At 41.8% G+C, this 23797-nt stretch overlaps 1 protein-coding gene across 25 annotated transcripts in view; it reads right to left on the bottom strand.

Moving 5' to 3' along the window:
* Nucleotides 1-23797, bottom strand: part of NRCAM (neuronal cell adhesion molecule) — a 255311-nt gene that overhangs the window by 70958 nt on the left and 160556 nt on the right. For 23 of the 25 annotated variants that reach the window (XM_036327498.1, XM_036327472.1, XM_036327480.1 and 20 more), the window contains one exon: nt 1775-1904. The exons of 1 other annotated variant lie outside the window; for it this stretch is intronic. The gene's annotated coding sequence lies outside the window, so the exon portion shown is untranslated. Of the gene's footprint in view, nt 1-1774; nt 1905-20886; nt 20991-23797 lie in introns of all 25 variants that reach the window. One more of the 25 variants, XM_036327473.1, reaches the window with a different exon arrangement.

The following is a 23797-nucleotide window of genomic DNA, read 5'->3' as shown; positions in this document are numbered from 1 at the left end:
TTCCATTTTAAATATCTGCATTCACATCAGAGCCTGCCATGCCGTTCACACAAACTTGACTTGTAAGTCAGTTAAGAAGTGTGACGTTAGCGGGGAGGCCTATTGGCTACTCCGTTCTAGAGATTATTTCTGGGACACTCCAGGGCATTGCTGCAAATTTGCTTCAAACCCCACACTGATTTACCAGCTGAACTACTGACAATTCAGGCCTTCCCATCTTTCGCTTAGACTCGGGCAGCAGATGCGCCTGGGCTCTGCGCTCCAGGCCTTCCTCACTGAAGTCACCCTCCCGAGCACTGTTAATTCTTTCTAAAGGGTCTTCTGTGGTTAAATATCGGGAGTAGCCGTATGGGATCTACCAAATAGAGTTCAATATATCCTTAAACAGGTAATTTAAAAAACCCTTAATAATTTGGCTACATTTTATCCTACCAACCTTATCTGTTCCTATTTCCACATAACTTTTTTGTTTTGTTTGTTTGATGGTCTGTTTCTTTCTTAGGTCAATACCTTGAATTTTTCCACCTTTTTTGTCTTATCTATTCTATTCCTTCTCCCTGGAGTGCCCATTCCACCATATTTCCTTATTTCTGTATAGATCCAATTTATTTCTGTATAGATCTGTTAAAATTGAAACATTAGCTGATCATTAAAACTAGAAGTCATTTTCCCCCTAAAAAATCCTGAAATTCCTTACTTTAATCATCACATGTTAGATAGATAGATAGATAGATAGATAGATAGATAGAGAATCAAATAGATTTTTTTTGCATTCATGCTCTCTACCCTACTCCTTCAGGCCTCTCCCATCTTTGTATCCCTCTCCCTTCATGTCACCTAGTGTGCCTTGCAGATTAACTGTTTACTGTCCACAGGAGAACATGAGCACAAACACAGAATACAGACGTGTTTTGCTAGCAACTGAGTTCTCATATAAACCTAATTACTATTGTAATTGGACACTTCTTGCTAAATAAATAAATAAATAAATAAATAAATAAATAAATAAAAGAATTTACTGTGCTAAATATAGATACTATACATATATAAATATTTTGTGAATGAAACATCCATATTGTGTAGTTTCATTTAAGAACTAGAAAATTGGCTTTCCATAATATAATATATAAACAATCAGGCCCACTTAGCATTGAGAGGCAGGTATAGAAGCTCACACAACCATTTCTAACCCAAATACAAACCAGACTGTCTTTCTGTGTGTGTACATCAATTAGCCAAACTTATTTATGTCTCTCATGACCTTCTGTTAAATTGCTAACTTTGAATTTGCTCATAAGCTTCAGGAAAAATGACAATACCTAGCATAAATGGCACTAAAACAAGTTGATGTACATACTACACATATTCAGAGATAACCACAGAATCAAACACTGAGAAAACAAATGGCACACCTGCCTGATTTATGTGTCAGAGTAATTGAGTTTATTCGACTTAAGTGCCTTGCTCTCTGAATAGGTGCTGGAGAACTGAAACACTTTCTCAAAGGTGTACTAATACGTTATAATGCTCATAAGATCTTAAGCAACCACATACAATTTCTGTTTTAAGTTCTTCATTTATTATTTATTTTTCCTGGATGCCTTAACTAGTCATCCTTCAAAATCAAGAAAACCATTAGACAACTTCAACTAAAAGTAAGTATCATTCAACCTGCTTTACCTTTTAAGAGTATATATATGGAACAAAATATCGCATTTTAAATCACAGTGTTGCATAAAGAAAAAAAATTAAGAAAAATTGAGAAAGCACTTACTTAAAGAGCCAGGAGTAAATCCTCACAATGAGAGAGGCATGAACTATGACAATTGAAAATGTGGTCTCTCTTCCAAGAAGTTGTAAGTTTTACTGCACCAGTAGCCACGAAATTGTGTCCAGGATAGGTTCTGTTTGAGGAGGACAAAGCAAAGGCTCAGCCCATCCTCTGAAGCCTGCCCCTGGAAATTCACTCACTCCTCCTACGTATGCTGTCATAGGTGAAAAACCCAATGCCCAAGGACAGCATTAAGTCCCCAGCACTCAGTCAAAGTGCAAATCCAATCCAGCTAAAAGAAATGACGCTTGCTCTCTGCAAGAGTAATGTGTGCTGCACGTCTCACAAAGAAACGCCACTGCTTCTGCACTCAATATTGATGTCGACGCCCTGCCCTGCCAGGAGCCCATCAGCCTTGTAGTTTACCTTGAAAAATGATGGTCATTCTCTCGTACATGAGAACCGTGAACAAAAACTAAATTTTTCATACAATGACATTCGAATAAATAAAACCCCAATATGAAACAGCAAGTCATGTGTAGTCAAAGCTAAAGAGTATGTGAGCACAATATAGCTTGTAATTTGGAAAAAAAATATATTTGCCACAGACATTTTAAAGCATGCTGGAATGAAAGAAATGGTAGGTTCATCTTTGGAATATAAATCACCCTGATAGTTGAAACCACAAATATTGTTAAAATGACCCAGACTAATGATAAACAAAAAAGCCTTTTAATATTTTATTTAATGCCATTCAAAGCAATTTTTCACACTTGAACTCCAGAACCTCTTACCTCCTTTCCTCAGTAAACTTTTCATCATTAGAAAAGATATACAATTCAAGGGTCCCTTACTTCTTTTAGCCCAAAAATTCATATTAAACCATACAGCAAATATTCCCCTGCATTATTTCGGTACACATATATATATATTTAAAAACCTAAAGCTGTTATTAAGCCCAAGAAACATAGCTCTTGTGTTGTTTACTTAAAAAGTCTTGTCATTAGAAAGAAAATAAAATATTTTTCTTTCAAGTGAAAGATAAAATTAGTTTAATTAAGAAACTGGGAGGCCAAGCATTACTTCTAATCTGTACTTTTGAGCATCCCAGCATGGATGGTTTAATGCTGACTGCACAACGTAAGATGACCCACTCTCTGAGCCAATAAACTTGTGACTGGATGCTCCTTGGCACACTCATCATTGCTCTCCTGACTCATCAGTGGCTGGCCTCACTGACTGGATAGCTAACTGCGTGGGACATTATCTTCACCGTGAAAGGCATTTTTCAGCAATGAACCTGAGGATGGTTACTTTTTATATTTTGTTCTGTATTTACCAATAAGCACATGAATGCCCATTTCTAGCCCATACCTGTGCTTTTCAATCACAGTTTTTGGGTCTGAGACTATGGAAGGACGGTTAGAGAGAATGGACAATGACTTCACATAATTAACACATCAACAAAGTCACCCTTAAATCTACGCAACAACACTACGATGAGTGCGCCTCAGAAAACAGTAGTTTGAGATGTGACTACAGAGATTGTCAAGGCAAACTTTATGAAGTACCAAGGAACAAGTTTCTAATTTCCTCCTAGCCCAAAGTGATGTCCCATAGTAGAGTTTCTACAAGGAATCTGGTAGCTAGAACCTGGAGTAGTACTGAAGGAAAGGTTAACAATTAACCGATTCTTTTATTTTTTACCCCAATAACAGATAATGGAATACAACTTGAAAATAGCTCAAATCTCCACTCCTCTGAGCAGTATAACTTATTTGATATTCATAAAAGCTCCAGGAAATAGGAAAGCAGGTATTATATGCACTTAATAGATGAGGAGAAAAAAACCAATCACAGTGGACGGCTATTATTCACCAAGAACCTTCCATGTGCCAGGAGTCACACTGAATCCACTCCCTGCTTTAATTTACCTCATCTTGTCAATAATCCCTAAAGGTAAATTCTATTACATGCTCCAATTTCCTGATACAGAACCCAAAATGCAAGGTGGTAATGTCATGTGCCTAAGGACATACAGTAAGAGAAGCTCCAGACCTAGAGCTCCAGTTCTGAAAAGTTCTGGAGCTTTCAGTTATCTCACATTGTCACACCCTGAGAAGCCCCTAGCATTTCCCTCCCTCTCATATCCTCTTATTTTACGTTTAGTCAATTTGCAAACAGAATGACCAAGGTAGGCACTGGTGTTTAAAAATAAAAAAAGCATGAATGGTTTCTGAATATCAACAGATCTCCAGTGTTGCCAATAGCACAACTTCAGGGGCCTCTTCATGCTGGAGTCTATGAGAATGGTGCCAGCTGGGATTGTACCAAGTGCTGGCCCTGGACTTTTAAAGGAACCGCAAGTCAGGATAATGTAGATAAGACACACTTTAAAAGTTAACTTAAAAGTAGGCAATATATGTACATATTACAATATTCATAAGGTACAAAAGACCATATAATTCAAAGTAAGCAAGCCAGAAACCAAGGTTCTCCCCTTGTGAGTGTTACTATTACCAAGTTTTATAAATCCTTCTGGAGATATTTGTTGCATAAAGAAGTATAAAAATATATAAAACTGCCGGGGTCCAACCCCAGCAGGTCCAGGGGTCCCCAAAGGTGTGGACGGAGTCGGCGAAGAAGGAATGATACGGAGACAGTGTTCAGTTGATCAGCAGCCTATCCAGGATCTCCAGCCAGGATCTCCAGCCAAGTTCTGGTCTGGATCTCCAGAGAGGTTCTGCTGTGGATCTCCAACGAAGTTCTGGTTAGGATCTCCAGCCAGGTTCTGTGTCCATGTTGTCTCGCTAGGTTCTCCAGCCAGGTTCTCCAGGTTCTCCAGCCAGGTTCTGTAGCCAAGTTCCCTCGCTAGGTTCTCCAGCCAGGTTCTGTCCAGGTTCTCCAGCCAGGTTCAGTTACCAGGTTCTAGTCAGGTTCTCTTGCCAATTTCTGTAGTCAGGTTCAGTCCAGGATCTTTTGCCATGTTCTCTCGCTAGGTTCTGTCTCTAGGTTCTGAGGCCAGTTTCTGTCCAGGAACTTTTGCCATGTTCTCTCCAGCGAAGTTCTTCTGTCTCTAGAGAACGTTCTGTGTAGGTTCTGTCTCTCTTGGTTCCGTATTCTAAGTTCTGTCTTCTTAGTTCTGTGTTCTAAGCTCTGTATTCTAAGTTCTGACTCTTGCTGTCTTGTTACATCTGTATTTATACCAGTTGATTCAATCCTATCAATCTCTATTACAAAGGTTAGGGCGTTTCTTATCTCCATTCCAGGGAGTAAAGATTATGTAGCTTAAGCATGATTGTTCGTAGTTAAAGTGATTAATTACCCGCCTGGCACTTAGTTGAGGGGTTTTATTCCCTCCCTAACTTCAGGGGAAAATCCCTACCTGGGGAAACAACCTTTCTCAGAGACCTTGGTTAAAACACATAGTGCCAAGAAGGTGAGCAAACATATTAAGAACAGTATGCCATATATGCCAGGTTCTTTGAAACAGCAAGGATGGACCGGCTCCCGGCATAAAACAATGTTTTAAGGACCTCTCGGATTTAGAAAAAAATTTAAAGCCTTTTGACTGGTGTTAAACAATCAAAAATATCAATGTCTTTCAATGGAATCTAATTACCTGCCACACGAAATTATTTTGATACTGGCTTTTCCACACCTCCTTTATTAAGCACAGAAACTACAAGGAAGGAAATAGTAGATAGTGATATAATTAAGAGATCTGAGACAAAGGGATAAAGAATGCTTAATGAAAGTCCCTATGTGTAAGACTAATAGTGACCCTGACCAAGGATGGCACCTGTTCTATACGTGTCCAGCCAGTTATCTGTTGACAGTTGTCAGCACCAGCCTCAGGAATGAGAGAGCTGATTAGAAAAAGAAGGAATGATAGAATAAGACAGAAAGATCATAGTGTTTCTCAAAAGAAGCCTTGCTCACTTCCACCTTCAAATCCAATTACAATTAGCTAAACAGAATGGAGAGAAGCCTATTCCATTCTGAAGGCAAGCCATGCTCAGAGTCTGACTTTCGTCACTGACCCCACCATCCTGACCACGGCTAGAAGAATTAGGGGTTGGGGGGTCTGACCGAAGGCAGCAGCCACACAGAGCCTGTGAGATGACTTGGCTGTTGTAGATGGCTGAAGAATGACTGATGAAGTGGTAAGACATTCCTTTCTCGTGGGGAGGGTGAACATGAGGCTGAAAGAGAAAGTGAGTCAACAGTTTAGAGCAGGAATAAAGGTCAAAGATCACCCAGAGGCAAGACAGCATGAGAAACCATGCGTAAGCAGAGGATATGACATAACCAAGAGTGGAATGAAGCCAGTAAACAGCAACAAGATCAACAGAAATAGAGACAGAGTCACTGAATGACACGGCATCCGTGGAGCACCTGACAGGTGACAACAAGTGTCTGCTCCTGTTGCACTATGGCAACCAGGCCTCTGAAACTCTAACATGATGCTCCAATTCTGTATGAAGTTTGCCGGAATAGTGGTTGTGATTGTCTTCATTCTGCGAATTCTAAAACAAGCCTCCATTAACATGGCGGGTGAGCTGCTACATCGGTGGCCTCAGGAAGGACTCCCCCCAGCATCCATACCCATGGGGAGTCCCCTCTCACATGACTTTGGGCTTGGCCATGTGACATACTTTGACCGATGGGATTTTAGCAAGAACTATGCAAGCAGGGGTGCGCTGAACACTGGCACACTGGGGCTCATCCTCTTGTAATGTTCCCTCTGGGAAGTCTGAGCAGACTACGAAATGACAAGAGACTAATGGATAGAGACCCGGGCACGTGAATGACTACTTCCGATTTTCTGGTCCCAACTGAGCTCCCAACTGAGCTCCCAACTGAAGGCTTGTTAATACACATGCAACAGAAGAATCATCTGAGAGCGGAAGAGCCAGATGTTAGCCATCTGAGGGTTAACAAGCCCTCAGAATGATGATAAATAATAAATTATTGTTGTCTGAAGCCACCAATTATGGTGGTGATTTGTTATATAGCACAGATATGTGAAACAATTAATTAAGATAAATGGAGACTGGCTCTTGCTTGTGACAGAAAGACCCTACTATGCACATTTAAGAGAATCCTTAATGATTCAAATACAAGAGCAGGATTGGAACCACAGGAATTCTAAATAAACAGTATGGTCAGACAGGTTTTCCCTCTAAAGTGGTGTATCATTTTGCTTTTTCCTAGATATAGTTCCTTAAATATCTGTTGGTGCAGCCAAAAGGCACAGAAAAGTTACATTTCTTACACAAAACTTATATGCAGAATAAATAGAAGACAGTTATCACTGATGTCTAATGAATTTGCTCACACTAAAATAATTGTGGATAATTCCTAATTGAGAGTCTTAGGCATTACAGCAATTTATTTCTAATGCATAAAAGCAAAAATTAAGCTAGAAACTGGCCTATTCTTTCATCAGAAGGCCTGCTTCCCAGTTGGTTTCCTTCCAATTATAAAACAAAAATGTTCTAATCTTTCAAAATGAAAGGTAGGGAACTGCTCTAAAGGTGACGTCTGAGAAATAGAAATTTAATTCTGACTATGGGTCTTGATAGTAATATATTTGGAAACATTTGTTGAATCATTGACTCTATCTTTCTAAAATTGAGATTTCCACCAATATCAGTGAAAAGATGTGAGGTTTGTTAAAACCTTCAGCAAAAATGGGCATATGGGATATTAGTATATTAAAAGGGCTACCTCTCATTCATCTGCCAAGTAAACAACACATGGCAAAATGGCACCATTTAATAGTAGGCTAGTTATTTAAAGAAATTGTCACATTTCAAATATAAGAAGCCAGGACTTACAAACTGTTATGAGCCATTCAGGGTGGAGATGCAGGGCTTGGGTCAAAATGTCAATGTGTGCTCCCCCCCATAGGGCTGGAGGGAGTTTGGGGGGAAGAGAGAACATGTAAGAGAATGAGCCTACACTGAGGTGAGAAATGAAGCCAGAGGTCTCAGTGTTTAGCACAGCAGTTCATACCTCATGCTGCCTTACGTCTCACCTCAGGGATCAGGAAGAGGGGTGATGGTGGTGAGCAAGGCTGTGTGGGTGTTGGTTGGCTGCAGCCACCTCCTTTGCCCACCTCCCAACTGCATTTCTGAATCGCTCTTTCCTATAAGTTGGCTTCCCCCAAACATGGGCCTGGGTGCAGGAGTGAGGAAGCAGAAGGCCCAGATTTATCGAATCCAAGGGACATCACTCCTTCCATGTCATAAATTACTATAATCTTCACAGTAACATTTCAAAATATATTTTGCTAAGTTATCCAGGCTCTGTATAATCACAACAGGACCATGAAAATGAGAAATGGAGACGGACATGGCATGAAGAATTGTGTTTTCCACTGGTTATCAGTGCTGGGGAGGTTATGTTATCATAAATTAAATAGCCAAAAAGCTTTCATTCCACCTAGAGGTTATTTTATATAAAGAACAAATCTGAGTCACTTGCTGATAGGCATTTTGTACTACAAAGGATTTATCATCAAAACGGGGTTGTAATGCATGAAATACTATTTAGCCCCAGGTGCATTTAATTTTTTTTAAACAGGCCATGTGAACATCCAAAAATATGAATCGGTGAGTGACCATTTGCTTCCAAAATAATTTATCAGAGTTACTCCAAAGAACATCCTCCTCTTGAGCATCTCGAATATAATTTGGTTTCCAGAAAGTTAAATATTAGTTCCTCAGGGGCCCATATTCTCTATGAAAGCTACGAATACAAAAGTGTGCACGTTAAAAACGATGTTCCCTGCAATGTGAGATTTAATCAGCCTGACCGGCAAAGCTTTAGAGTAGTCTGCTGTGTGAGCTAATTGACACTGGCTTCTCAGGAACCTCTTTTTCCTACAAGAAGATCTTGTTCTATTTCTATTCCTACTTAAATGGACCCCATAGAAAGAATATATTCCAGGGCTTTGGTGTGAAAGAAATGGCAACTCAAAGAGCCAGTTAGGAATACCGACCGTCAGGAAGGACATATTCTGGGTCCAAGTGTCCATCTCTCTGGAAGAATCAGGACAGAAAAGCCCCTAAGAGGTCTTTGGCAAAGTAGGTTGATAGAAACAATAAGCCCAGGATTACTGCCTCCTTGTTTCTTCCATTGAGTTTTCATGGAAAAAACGTTTATGGGCAAGCTGAGCATTTATTTCCTAAAGACAAATATTTGCGCCTTTCTGGAAAGAGCTGGGAAGCAAGAAGGGAAAGTGATAGAGGACGAAGAGAAAGGAATGAAAGAAATGTTACAGATGCGGAGAAATGTTCAAAGTTACATTATTAATATTATTATCATCATCCCTTTTTGGGGATTCGGAAACTTTAATTCACAAAGAAACTTAGTAGAAAAATACCTATGGAAAATTTTTTAGCATATGAAAGGAATCACAAAGATTTCAAGGAAAATGTTTGCGTAGGAGCACCTCTGTAAGGGCCTGCAAGGTCTCCTCCAGCTCTACTCTGAATTATGAGAGCCGCATCTGCTAACAGGGAAGTGGAGCCAAATACGGCAGCCATCAATAAATATAGTACAGCCATTGAGATGCCACAGCAGAAGCAAAACACTAAGACCTGAATTGAAAAACAGAGAATTAGGCACCAGATTCTGTGAGGCTGCTGGTTACTGGATCTGACGAACATAGGCAAGGCAGGAATGAAAAATGAGTATCAGCCACATGTTACTGTCTTAACCAGGGGCAGCATGATGTGAGCAGGTAAGGCAAGTCAGCGCTCAGTGCGTTCTCAGAGAGGAGTGGGCTTGGGGCTCTTGGCTGAGGCTCAGCAGTGGTTTCTGGGTTTGGGCATCACCTGCTGGATCTCAGTGTCCAGTGAGGCCAACTTGGGCAAAACATGAGGAAACCTCTTGTGGGGAAGACAATTCAAAAGCCTGGCAGAGCGGCCAACAGAGCCTGGAAGTGAAAGGGCTGGATAAAGAACACAGTCCAGGTAAGAGGCAGCAGAAAGCATCCCAAGGGAGACTACCTGGTACAAAGTTTAAGACCAAGGGATGTGGGAGACATTCCTGGAGCTGAAAAGAATGACTACATGGGGGCTTCCATGGGGAATGAGGAGTTTGGGAGGTCCCCTCCCTGCCAGGCCAGCAGGCTCGGGATTAAGTCAGTAAACAATGGGGTCACTCTTGCCAGACTTCACCGGGCCAAGGGCAGCATCTTAAATGTGTCCACCAAGTCTGTCTGAGGAAGGTTTTCAAAGTTTAGGTTTTTGTTTCCTTTAATATGTAAAATAAGAGTGTTCTAGGCCAGCGGTCGCCAACCTTTCGGACCTCACAGACCACCAGTTGGCGACCGCTGTTCTAGGCAGTTGCTAGAGTACAAAACATTAATTTCAGGTCTCCCAAAGTCCTCTCACAAGCCCTGTAGAAAAGAAAGTTGTGTATGTTTTTGGAACGCTAAGTACCCTTCTAGGAAGATACTGCTGTACTGAGCAGCAGCTCAGTGTTAACTTCTGATTTCTCATCCAAGTTGATTACAAGAACATGATATTTACATTTTCAGTTTTTTCCTCATACATTTAACTAGTTCAAGAACCTGGCTCTTATGTACAGACTTCTCAGATTGTGCTAAGCTCTCAGGTAGACAAGCAAGAAGCAGAAAGCAACAGTCAGTCATGTTTGAAAGATGTACTTTGGGTTTCTATTGTGAGCAAGGGTTTAAGTGGAGACAAGTCATCTGTACACATTTCTGAATTAATTTTGCTCCAGAGGGGAAGCAAATGACAATAATCTGTGCTGAAAATTCTCACCGGAGGGCAAGGCCACACAACTGAGAAGAAAGCTCACGCTAGTGGCACCGAAGCAACGAGGCCTGAGGGCGCGGCCAGGCCTGGGCACTTCTAAAGCGACAGAGCTTAATGGGAGAAGCTTTAATCTTGCAGCATTAGAGCGTGTCTAAGTGCACTTAGATAGACTTCTTTGTAGGACTGGTTTCAAACATTTTACTTAAAATATTCATTGTGTTCCTATAAGTTTCAGCTACTCTGGGGGATTTCAAAAGTGAATCTGACATAATTCATGCCCTTAAAGTGCTCAAATCTGGGCTCTGGAAGGGAGGCAAGCTCTACACGAACTAAATATAAAACAAGATGGTAAGGGCTGCAGTAGCTGCAGGTCCCGAGCCGAGGGGAGCAGGGAGTAGGATGATGCCACCGACTCTGCTCAGGAGGAGAGACTTCCCCAGGAAAGGCTGCAGGAGGTGAGGGCTGCTCTCTGCTCTGGAAGAGTAACCAAGTCCTCCAGGCACAGAGGACGGCAGTGAGGTCTCAGGGCTCCAAACCCTGGGTGTGTGCCCTGACGCGGAATCAAATCACCGACCTTCTGGTGGACCCGACGATGCTCCAACCCACTGAGCCACATGGGCCAGGGCCAGAGGATACATTTACGGCCTTATTTCCCCTGGTATGTGCTCTCACATATAATACTTACTCTAGCCCCAGTACAAGTTAAATATATATTTATTTATTTCTGGAAAAGAAAAGTAAGCAATACTGAGAGAAATGGCAAACAGTCTGTTAGTTGATGAGTCTAACTGAATTACTGAAGGAGTCATTTTAAGAGAACAATCTAGAGACGGGAGCTATTCTAACTAAAATAGATAATGCCAACGAAACTAAGCTACATTTGCCATTTTCAAAAAAAAATGTTTCTATCACCATGTGCAAATCAGTTTCCTTAGTAAGAGTTCAGGACATTTTTCAGTATTTCTCCGAATTATTTTTATGATATATTAAGACTCGCGTCTACATAACTTTTGATTTTAAACAGAAAATACATTTAACCTCACATTCACTTCCGCCTCACCTAAGTCACGTGACCTCTTAGAACATATGTCAGGCAGAGAGGGTCTGTGTCCTCAAGAGTCGCGGGTGAGGGCACATGCCCCCGTCTTTACATCCCTGCCACCTCCTCCCCAGCTCCATGTTGCTTAGTGTGCTGAGAGTTACAAACATTTTTAAAAGTCAATGCTATTTATTTCCGTCACTAAGCAAAAATAAGGCACCAAAATAGAGATTAAAAAAATGAAAATTCTGAAACTCACACAGAGGAGGAGCCTGGGCCTCTGCCTGTTGGAGGGAAAAAAAGAGGTTGTCTATGTGCTGGTTGGGAACTTTGCCAAAGGCTGTCCCCACCAATTAACGCCCCCATCTCCAGGGCTGTGAATACTCCTGTAGTCCTCTGGCTGAAAGCCAACAAACCAGCAATTATCCTCTCTGACCACAATGTGCTCGCCTTCAGTTCTCTTAATTATCCCACTATCTCCATTCATTGTCCTCTCTTATATATACTTCCTTCTCCTTCCAGCCTGGGCATTATGGACCACCCTTCATCCTTCTGCCCAGTCCTCTCTATTCCTTTGTCTCCTTGCTTTTACATCATGCCTGCCTAGGAAAAATGCCAATGCAGAACAGTCTTACCTATAATGACCAAACAAACGCCCAAACTGCCCGCGTGGCACGCATAATGGGGTAAAGAGATAAAGTGGAAAGAAGATGGGCTGTGGAGTCAGACCTTTCTTTAAACCCTGCTCTGCCACTTAGAAGCTGTGTTGCATTGGTTATGTTAAAGCAACTCCCTGTGCCTCAGTCTCCTCGCCAATAACATGGGGTGCATTACCCCAGCTCCAGGGCTGTAGAGGATGAGATGAGTATGTAACGCACACAGCAACATGCCCGGAGCTCGGTGCACCCTTAGTAAATGGTGACTTAGCCAATGTGACAAGGCCTGCCACGCCCAGCCTCCGTATACCTTTCTAGACTCCTTTTTTTGTCGCTTGCTCTATCACAAGCCTAATAAGCAAACACACAGATCCCTCTGCCTTCCACTGCTGTTCCCTCTGATTGGAACACTTTCTCCTCTCTGTACTTGATCCTCACCCTCCCTGTGGCCTGGATAATGCCTCCTCATTCCCCAAGACTCAGCTAGATGTCGTCCTCTAGAATGGTGCAGTCCCAACCAGTAGCCACTAACCACATATGACTATTCAGATTTAAGTTACTTAAAATGAAATATAATTGAAAATTCAGTTCCTCAGTCTCACTAACCACATTTCAAGTGCCCAATAGCCACTTGTGGCTGGCTAGTGGCTGCTGTGTTGGACATTGCCGAACAGAACTCATTTTCATCATCACAGCAAGTTCGGTTAGGCAGAGCAGCTCTAGGGGAAAAAATGTCTTTGCTGATCTTCGACCCAAGAACCCATGTGTACTTTTATAAAGCACTCGTTATTTCATGTTTTGATTGTTGATTCATGACCAGTTGTTTTTCTCTATGAACTGTGAGCTGTCTGAAGTACCACCCCAATCAGTAAGAGTTTGCTAAAGGAGTTATTGAATAATTTATTTAAAAGCTTTTTTTTTTTTAATCTTTTGTCTGGAGGCCCTGGACCTCCTTGACTCCTGACTTCTTGTCTCTTCTCTGATGTGCGTCTTCCCAGATCAGCTGCTTTATCTTGCTCTTAATGCCCTTTCCCTGGCGTCCCTCCTCTGCCTCTCATTGTGTTCTTTTGTGAGATTACATTTGTTTCTGGCCACTCTGGGTCCTAACCCATTGGGGCAAATCCAGCTCTACACCACGTGGCCAGGATTTCTTGGCTTCCTACAAAGGTAATTAATTAAATGATGTGGCTTCTGGGAAAATGTCTGATGCCAGATAAGTCATTGAATATAAATATCTCTGTACGTGCAGTGTCTTGGAGAGTATCTGGCTCATAGTATGTACCTTACAATATTTGTTGAAGGAATGGATGTGCTACCACTTTATCAGGGAACACACTCTTATGGAGGAATGAAGTACTAGGGAAATGAAGCTGAGAACGAATATGGAGAAGTATATTGAGCTGCTGAGCATGACTGTTCAGTTCACAGACCAGAGCTCCAAGGAGCAATATAAATGTCAGTTATGAAACATCCCTTAGATGAAGTGAGAAAATGAGGAAGAATTTATCCCTGGCTCTACTTGGTCACCTCTGGGTTGTGCATTCCAAGGCATGGGCACCTAGTAGGTCCCGCGGTGGTGTCAACACAGGAGCCTGGAGCTGGAGATGAGAAGTGTATGGGTGCAAAGTTGGTCAGAGCCCAGGCAAAGCTGGAACAAAAGGAGGGAAGGTCAACAGGCTCTGAAGAGGAGCATAAAAGATGTCTGCCACATGTATACAAATTTATCTTTCAAATGACCTAGTCATCATGGACACCAGAGGATAAGACATTTGGGGAAGGTTTACAGTGTTCCGTGTTCCCACACTTGACTCCCAGCAAGGTTCTAGGTACAAGGTGTCAATAAAAAATGACTGGTTGATCCTGGCAGTGTTGCTCACTGGTTGAGCGTCGACCCATGAACCAAGAGGTCCCTGGTTCAATTCCTGGTCAGGGCATATACCCGGGTTGTAGGTTCAATCCCCAGTGCCAGATGTGCAGGGAGCAGCAGACAGATGTTATACACTCACATTGATATTTCTCTTCCCATCCTTTCCTCTCTCTCTCTAAAAATCTTTAAAAGAATAGTTGACAGCAGAGGCATCTGAGCAGTCCAGTGGGGTTCTAGGTCCCCAAAGGGTGTATGTGATGCTGAGATAGTGAGTGTGTTAAGGGGAACTGGTGGACAGAGAAGAGCTGAAAACAAACCTGATCCACTTTATAATATTGCCTGCAGTCAAGAAAATTTCAAAAGGTTCCCCATGTCCTCTCCTTAAATTTCAGGTTAATAAAACAACCCTGGCACTCCTTCCAAAGTTTCACCTTTAACAAGCTTTCCTAAATCATAAAAAACACTTAAGGCCCAGGTAATGGTCACGGTACTAAGAGCCAATAAACTTGACTTTTCACCAGATTTTCCTCAGAGCCCAGACACTAATTTCTCTGTTTTCAAGGGATAGCACAACTGCCTACTCAGGTTTCTACGTAGACACTGGATAGAGCTCTATTTTGCTGCATACCTTGTCCACAGCTGGCAGATATCTTTTGGAGAATAGTTACTATTGCTGTGATCTGCTGGGTCCATTCACATTTTATTAATCAATACATTTTTAGCAATATTTTTATCCTCATTAATCATAGACTTTAAAGGCTAAAGACACTCCAAGAAATTATTTATTTCAGCACCTCCCTTCTAGGGAGAAAAACAAAAAGGGCCTTTCCTGAGAGCTGGTGTGTTCACCCCTCTTCTGCACCACCGCAAAAACATGCCAGTTGTTCCTTGTATTTCAGCCACTGCTGTTAGGGTCTTATTCCTCTGCAGACTTTGAGAAGTTTTACTAGTATACAGGAGCACCAAGACCGCAGCCTCACCTTGTTCCTCATAAAGGATCGCTTCCAGCCCTAGTTAACCTCTACTCTGTAGCTCAAGTGTCCCAGGAATTCACTCTGCATTCAGGCATGCTGAGCCCAGCAGGACTGGGGAGTTAGTTCTGTGGGGCCACACTTGACCAGTGAATAAATGCATGATTTATTCCACTTTCATCCCCCGGCAGTTTTGAGATGCATTTCATAATCCCCTCACAGGTCCTGGGGGAATGAAACAGCCAGTGCAATCATGTATCCTGTGTTGGCTTTCCCCCTTTCTCTGTTTCCCTCCCCCTGTCCTATATTTCTGCTCCCTGAGATGACATTTCCAAACAAAGTACCTATGCAGAAGTTTGGTCTCTCACTTTGAGAGACGCTAGGCTAAGATAAGTGGGTGCAGTCTTAGACTGGATTTGCAAAGTCTCATGCTACAGATTCATGCTCCAGAATTACCACATTCACTACTGATCTCTTGGGGTACCCACCCCCCAACATAAGGACTCCTCAACAGCACTGATTTTTATCTTCTCCCCAAGGGAAAACAGAAATGGCCATTTTTGAGCACGTATGTGCCCAGCTTTATTTTAGTTTTCTTATTACCTTCTTTATACAATGTGGAAACAGATTCGCAGAGGCCAGATAACTCATCCAAGATCTCACAGTGAGAATTTGAACCAATCCTGTGGGTTCAAAGCCCATAATCTTCCCATGGCATGCTAAGAGTAGACAAGTCCTTATTACTACAAATTTTGAGCATCCGTTTCCTTCCACATTTATCCCCTGAGGATCTGCAGGACAAGCTTTATACAAGGCATGTATCTCTAGACATGCAGTTTCACCCTTTTTGCGGGGTCATTTCTTGGACTCTGCATTTGGTTCTCCTCCACCGCTGCAGGGAGCACAATGTGTCCCAGTGGCTCATAATGACTCTCACAATGTGAAAACTCATTCTGCTTCAATGCCTAGAATTCCCCCCGCCCCCATTTTCCTCTCCTTTTACATCACATTCTTCCACTGGCTTAGCTGTTTATTCACCTTTGCCTCATTGGAAGCACCACTACAATCTCCCTGGGTGCAAATTCGTTCTATGCAAGAACGCATTAGCCACAGCTTGGAGAGGCATTTTTCAGACATCGTTAACTTCTCCTCAAGCTTGGCTACCAGCTTGACATGGGGCACACTGAAATGAAAATTGAACATAACATAGTCTGGGAGACCATCAAACCAACCCTCCATTTCCAAGGTGCTCAGTTAGAGCAACAACCTTTTCTCTGTGGCTCCCTCAAGAACCGTCTGGATGCCCTGTGGCAGCAAACTCCAAATTTCCTCTCAGACTCTAGACGCCAGGAGAAAGAGCCAAATCATATTATTTTATCTGTTTGCCTCATTTCACTCTGTTCACTCAATGTCTTCACAGAAGAGAATTTCATTACTTTCCTTGCCCCCACTTTTTTTTGATGGAAATGAGAGCTGAAGCTCTTTGTCCCCCAGTGTGGAGGTGAGGATAACACTAACTCTTAAAGTCAGGAAGAAAGATCCTCTGCGTATGAATGACACAATAGTCTGGCCTCGTCACTAACAGGCGCAAAGTGGCAGAGGAGCCAACTGCAGTTCATTGCCCCAACTCGGAGCTTCCTCATCCTGGTGCCCACTTCCTGGCAGTACCATCTGGCAGGTGCTGGCATTTCCCAGCCATGAGCTGGGCTGAGTAATTGCCACCAAACATGGGGTGTTTCTCGGAAGCTCTTACCCCTGCCATGAGCACAACTGTCACACAGAAACCACTTAGGAGACGAGAAGTCATTCATCTCCACGAATGACCTATTCCACAGAGCTCGGCTCCCAGGCTTATGGGATGGCTTAATCAGAAAAGCTCATTTTCACGTTGGGTGGGTTCCATGAGTGAGGAACACATGTTAGACAGCGGAAAGTGACCTGGGCCAGGCCTCATAGCAGCCCAGCGGCCCAGAGATTTCCTCAACTTTATTTACCTTATAATCCATGCAGGTCTTCCCTGATGCAGTCTTTCCACATTCCATTGCCTGCTGTTTCTAAAACATACCATAATATTACTGCTACATTTAATGCTATGTATTTGAAAATATAACATGGATTAGCATCTTCTTTTCTATTTCCTGTGCAAAGCCCTTTAATGCTGGACATTTAATGCTGCATTATTTCATTTTTAGTTATGCTTATATTCTCTGCAAGCTGATTTACATGTTCGGTGTTTTTTATTTTGGTTTAATTTTAAAAGATAATGCACAACTGGGACTCTTGGAGAAATCACAAGGATCTTAAGGTCATTAGGTGTCAGCAAAACTAGGACTACTCCTCTCCCTTTACTTGAAATGATCACTCTAAAAATGGTCCAACCACGGCAACAAACTGGTATTTCAGAGACAGATTCATGCTCCATACTGAGTAACACCACATGCAACTGTAATTGGCATCAATCGCTTTACAGCAGCTGTCTTTATGAGCCTCCTAAAGGCAACCCATTGTTTTTTATGGTCTTCTCCAGAGTTAGGACAAAAACCAAAGGCCATTGTTCCTATGACAGACATGTGTGACTCTCTTTCCCTGAGCTGTCCTCTTTAATTAGAAATTAGAGTCTGATTAATTGGACCAAGCCCTCATTCAGTTTCTAGGTTGGTTACTAATTCTATGGAATTGGGGGTGGGGAGTTATTCTTTCCCCCAAGGCAAGGTTTAATGAGAAAGCAACAAACACCTCCTCTTCCCTCCCAGAGCAGATAAACAATGATGATCTCCTACCAGATCGGTAGTGAACATTAACCTTACGTTTGCAAGAGGGACTGATATATCTGAGCCTTAAGCTCCACCAGGTTCCTCTGGGGCAATGGTGGCACCTGTGTTACTTCTGACAGCTGATGGTTCATTTCAGCCCCACCTTCTGAATGATGTTCAGAGCTGACAGTGCAGCAGCTAAGGTTCACTCAGGGCTTCAGGGGACATAGCTGCATTTAGAAAGTAAACCTGTGTGATAATACCCAGGACACTCCCGGCTGGCCCTTCCTTTAACATCTGTGTAACTCTGGTGCTCTGCACAGCTCTTCTGGATCCTGCTGTCAACCCTGGACTATCCCTGCCCCGGGTGGAAGGTCTTACCAGTGACCACGCCCTTGGTCAGTGGTAATGGTAGGTCACCTTGTAGATGGATCCCAATGTCCCTCTGTGAGACATAGATGACTGCACAGCATACCTATGTTGAGACCTATCCCAATTTGACCCAGTTTTGCAAGCAGGCAGAGTCTTTGTTTTATTTCCTCATCACCTTCTAAGAAACAAATTCACATTTGACTTCTATTTTGTACTTTCCAAATTGCACAGCAGAATTTGGCTTCCTTCTGGAAACCCCTAATATCTTTAATACTCATGTTTTAAACACTTACTGAGCATTTCCTATGTGTCAGGCTTTGTCTGTGCTGAGAAATTTGCAATCATTACCTTATTTAATCTTCACAGCAGTTCTCAGAGTTAGCTTACAAATAACAGATAAAAGCTTCGAAATATAAAGTTTCAAAGATAGTTAGAAGGATTCACAAAAAACTACAAGATTCAAGAATTAACTGGCATATTTGTATCCTGATTAGGGAAGTTCTCATCAAACCATGCATTTCTTATTTGCAGTCTTTTACACTAAAATACACCACTGATGTTTAGTCAATGAAAGCGTACCTGTCAGTGGAGAAAACTGGTGAATAAGAAAAACAGTGGTCATGAAAGTGCTGGAATGACATTCAGCATTTTGAATAATTCTGAATTGTTGAAATCATTCTAAATATTCCTCTCATGCATCCAATCTGACTTCTCTTGAAAATTTTCATTTTTTAATTCTTAACATTGTGTGTGTGTTTAAATATTTTCTCTATGGATAAGAAGTGTCATTTCACAGTGTTCTTTGTAAGATTTCCCCACAACATCGTTTCAATGGGGCATTATGATTCTCAAATATATTGAGCCTTCATAAGCATCTACAGAAAGGGAACAAGTAGATTTAGACTCCCTGACCATCATGAGTCCATTGTCAGTGGCTTCATGGAGGATCTGGGTGGAGAAGCTGGAGGCTGGGGTCTGGTGCTATCAGAGAGACGGCCAGGATGGACCAGCCATGGCCACATTGGCACAGATGCGAGGAATGGCAGCACCACTGCCACTTGTTGGCCAACCTCAATTAGTTACAGAGAAAAAGCCTCTTCAGCTGCTTGTGAACAACAAAATCATGAAGACTCCTCTCTCTATATATATTTTTTAATACTCACAGGAGGACATTTTTTTCATTGACTCTAGAGAGAGAGGAAGGGTGAGGGAGAGAGAGAGAGAGAAACATCGTTTGGTTGCCTCACACATGTGCACTGACCAGGGATCCAGCCCACAACCTGGGTATGTGCCCTGACCAGTAATCGAACCTGTGACCCTTTGGTGCATGGGATGGCACTCTAATCACTGAGCAACAATGGAGGGTTCCTCTATAATTTGTTATTATCACTCTAAGGAGAAGTCCTTTTATCTCTTCCATCATTTTATGCCCAAACACATAGAAATTGACAGTTTGGGCCTTCACCTGAATGGCATGTCAAAATCCCTTCCCATTCTTTCTGATGAGTTAACAGGTAACAGAAAGGCTACATGCTGGCTACCCTATTCATGATGGCATGGCCGCAACCACTTTGGGTGAAGTACAAGACACTTCCGTTTAGTCTATCAGAACCATTTCTTAGAGCAGCGGTTCTCAACCTGTGGGTCGCGACCCCTTTGGGGTCGAACGACCCTTTCACGGGGGTCGCCTAAGACCATCAGAAAACACAATATAATTACATATTGTTTTTGTGATTAATCACTATGCTTTAATGATGTTCAATTTGTAACAATGAACATACATCCTGCATATCAGATATTTACATTATGCTTCAGAACAGTAGCAAAATTACAGTTATGAAGTAGCAATGAAAATAATTTTATGGTTGGGGGTCACCACATGAGGAACTGTATTAAAGGGTCGTGGCATTGGGAAGGTTGAGAACCACTGACTTAGAGGCATGTCCATACTAGGAAGGCAGTTATGAAGAAATGTTATTGCCAAAACTCATCACAATGTAGACGTTGGATTCCTGGCATGGTGAAGCCTGGGAATGACGGCAAAATGAGGCGTTATATGGTGAGGTTATGCTTATCCACTGTCTCTCAGAGCAAGCAGCCATTGCACATGGCACGTTCTCCACGTAAATTTAGATAATGTTTTTCTTGAGAATCTGAGCCAAAAGAGATGAAGTCCAAATCAGATCCAGCACCCTTTTTGCCCCTGGGTATACAAAGTCTTCATGAAAAGACAATCTCCTACACTTCTGGGCTCACAACTGGCGAGTGCAGCCGTGGTGGCAGGAGCCTCTCCCACCTCTGCGGCAGTCGGACATCCCCCGAGGGCTCCTGGACTGCAAGAGAGTGCAGGCCAGGCTGAGGGACACCCTCTTTCTCTCCCCCCCCCCCCCCGTGCACGAACTTCATGCACCGGGCCTCTAGTGTAAATATAAATAATGAGTTTTGGCCACGTTTATCCATATCAAGGCCATTCTAATCAATTTAAAGAGTTATCTAGGGTTTCAATACAAATGCTCTAAATTTAACAAAGTTTTAGTAAGTGTGACCCATTCACCCTTAAAGGGAAACAATTCCATTTCTTAATACTTGATTATTTGAATTAAAACACTGCATTTAAGTTTAGCTTACTTGGGTTCTTTATAAAAGACAGAAAGATACTTACATGTACATATACTAGTAATCTCAGACAGAATATGAAGATATCTCATCAAAGGAGAATGTTAATTCCAATCCAGTAGTCCTTTCAATAAATTGTTAATTCAAAGGCTTGGGGAAAGAATAGGAAAGACTCTATTTATTTACTTGGAGACAAAGCTCATTTCCTCCATGGTATAACATTATTTTCTTATTATGTTCATACATAGAATCTACTTTAGCAAAAATATTACCCATTAACCAGACTTCTGTATAGATAATTAAATTACTGCTTACCTCACACAGTTGCCCAGTCTTATAAAATAAATTAGTGCATATCAGAGTTGGCTCCTTAAATTGAAACTTGCATTTAGCCATTTTCACATAAATATCTTCAGTAAGTAAAATTAATTCACAATGAATCTCATGTTTTTACTTTAGGATTTTTTTTTCCTATTTATTCTTTATACTATTAGAGAATAAACACAATACCTTTGCCAAAGAAATAAGAGAATTATATTGTCTTTTTTTTTTAAGTGCGTTTACATGAATAAAAAGGAAGGGTCTGAGACTGCAGAATCAACATGAGTGGCAGGTATGGCTCAGTTGGTTGGAGCATCGTCCTTCACACTGAGGGGTTTGATTCCCTGTCAGAGCACATGCTCAGGCTGTGGGTTCAACCCACAGTTTGGGCTTGTACAGGAGGCAACCTATCGACGTTTCTGCTCTCCCTCTCTCCCTTCCTCTCTCTTTCTCAAATAATTAAAAACATATCCTCAGGTGAGGATTAAAAAATAAAATCTACATACTTTAATAGGCAGATATGCTAGAAAAAAAGTCCTCAAAAGAAAGAAAAATTCTCCTGCCATTCATACTCCTGCACAATGCCCTCCCCTTTCTCTTCCATTTAAGGAAGTATATTAGAATCTAGGAAAGTGAGAAGGACATTATCATAGGCACAGGGTAACCTGAAATAGCAACTCATTTCGTTTTAATTAAATAATTTATAAACTCTGGTATACTATTATTGGTAAAATTTCTTATGAGACACCTCACATTAATCCTGGTACACGAGTGAGTTGAAAACTGCTGGTCTAAGGGCACATCAAGCATAAGCCAGCAAGTTAGCCTGGATAAAGATAAGTCACTTAGAATGTTCAGATGCTGGCTGAACTAGGGAAGTGATTGATTTTATCCCCTCAAGTAAGAATTATGGCAAAAAAGAAAAAGCTGGAAATGTGCTGGTGCTAATTTTAACTGTATGTAATAGAATTCTCATTTCCTGTTCTAAATCTATAATTCTGATCTTATCAATCATGTCAGAGCAGAGTAACGTATCTAGATCTAAAATTACTGAAGAAGCACTTATGCCCTCTTGTGAATATTTCCTTGAAGAGTGAAGTTCACCACCATTTTTAAAACTAGTATAATGGCCTTTAATGAAATTCAATGGGAATGAGGTGTACGGTGAGTAGAATTCTTTTATTCACATTCCAATTTCTATAAGAGATTAAATCCACATTATCTGCCATTAATTCTAATAAAAACAATAAATATTTACATTCTCAAAGAAGGGATTAGTACAGGTTCGATTATATTTAAAAAAATCTGAAAAATACAAGTTTTGGTGTCAACTTTGACCCATGTGTATACATTCTATCTCACTAAGTGTGACTAGCTACACAGTTACTGCAGAATTACTAACGTGTTTGATTATACAATGCTGCTCCAGACCCTGATGGGGCTGCTTTATAACATTTGTATTTATTTACACTGTGTTATTTTTCTAAAATAAAAATTCTAAGAAAACCCTGAATTCTAAAACTCATCTGGCCCCAAGAGTCCAGAAAAAGAATCATGAAATTATGTTCTCATTTTACAGATGAAGAAACAGGCTTAGGGAGCGAGAGGCAGAGGGGTACTGAAAGAGGGTGGCCTGCTTATAACACCTGTCCACGGTCTATTATACCAGACAATAGGGAAGTGTAAGGTAAGAGACTGGTGATCGGTGCTATCTTGGTGGGCCTCCTGGCCTAAGTGTAGCAGGACAGACACTGATTACATGAGTGTGGGTAGGATTTTCAGTTTTTACCCATTTTATTTTCTATTTCCTATCTTCATGAAAAATTTACATACTCACAAATCAAATAGAACCCTGGCTTATGTTTCACAATTGTTATAGTTTGTTTTACAGGTTTTAAAACCCTGATGTTCTTAAAATAATAAAAATATATTGTATATGTTGTATATATAGATATATATATATCTATATATACACCTACATATATATGTGTGTGTGTGTATATATATATATATATATATATACATATATATATACACATATATGCCTACATAACCTATATAATAAAAGGCTAATATGCAAATAAACAGAATGGCAGAACAACCGGTCGCTATGATGTGTACTGACCACCAGGAGGCAGATGCTCAACACAGGAGCTGCCCCCTGGTGGTTAGTGCTCCCCCACAGGGAGAGCGCCACTCACCCAGAAGCCCTGAGCTGGGCTCACTGCTGGTGAGCACAGCAGCAGTGGCGGGAGCCTCTCCCACCTCCGCAGCAGTGCCAAAGATGTCTGACTGCCGGCTTAGGCCCGCTTCCCACGGGGAGGCGGGCCTAAGTCATCAGTTGTACATCCCCTGAGGGCTCCTGGACTGCAAGAGGGCACAGGCCAGGCTGAGGGAACCCCCAAGTGCACGAATTTCATGCACCGGGCCTCTAGTCCTATCTAATAAAAGAGAAACATGGTAATTAGCCATACCTCCGCTACCCTTCCCATTGGCTAATCAGGGCGATATGCAAATTAACTGCCAGCCAAGATGGCAGCTGTCAGCCAGGCAACTTGAAGCGAACATGAGGCTTGCTTCAGTGATGGAGGAAACCAATGTTCCCCGCCTGCCGCTGCTGGCCTCTGAGCTTGCAG

This window comes from Myotis myotis, unplaced genomic scaffold, assembly GCF_014108235.1.
Source record: "Myotis myotis isolate mMyoMyo1 unplaced genomic scaffold, mMyoMyo1.p scaffold_m19_p_11, whole genome shotgun sequence".
Taxonomy (NCBI): Eukaryota; Metazoa; Chordata; class Mammalia; order Chiroptera; family Vespertilionidae; genus Myotis; species Myotis myotis.
Note: the sequence above shows the minus strand (reverse complement) of the source record. Positions and strands in the feature narration are given on the sequence as shown.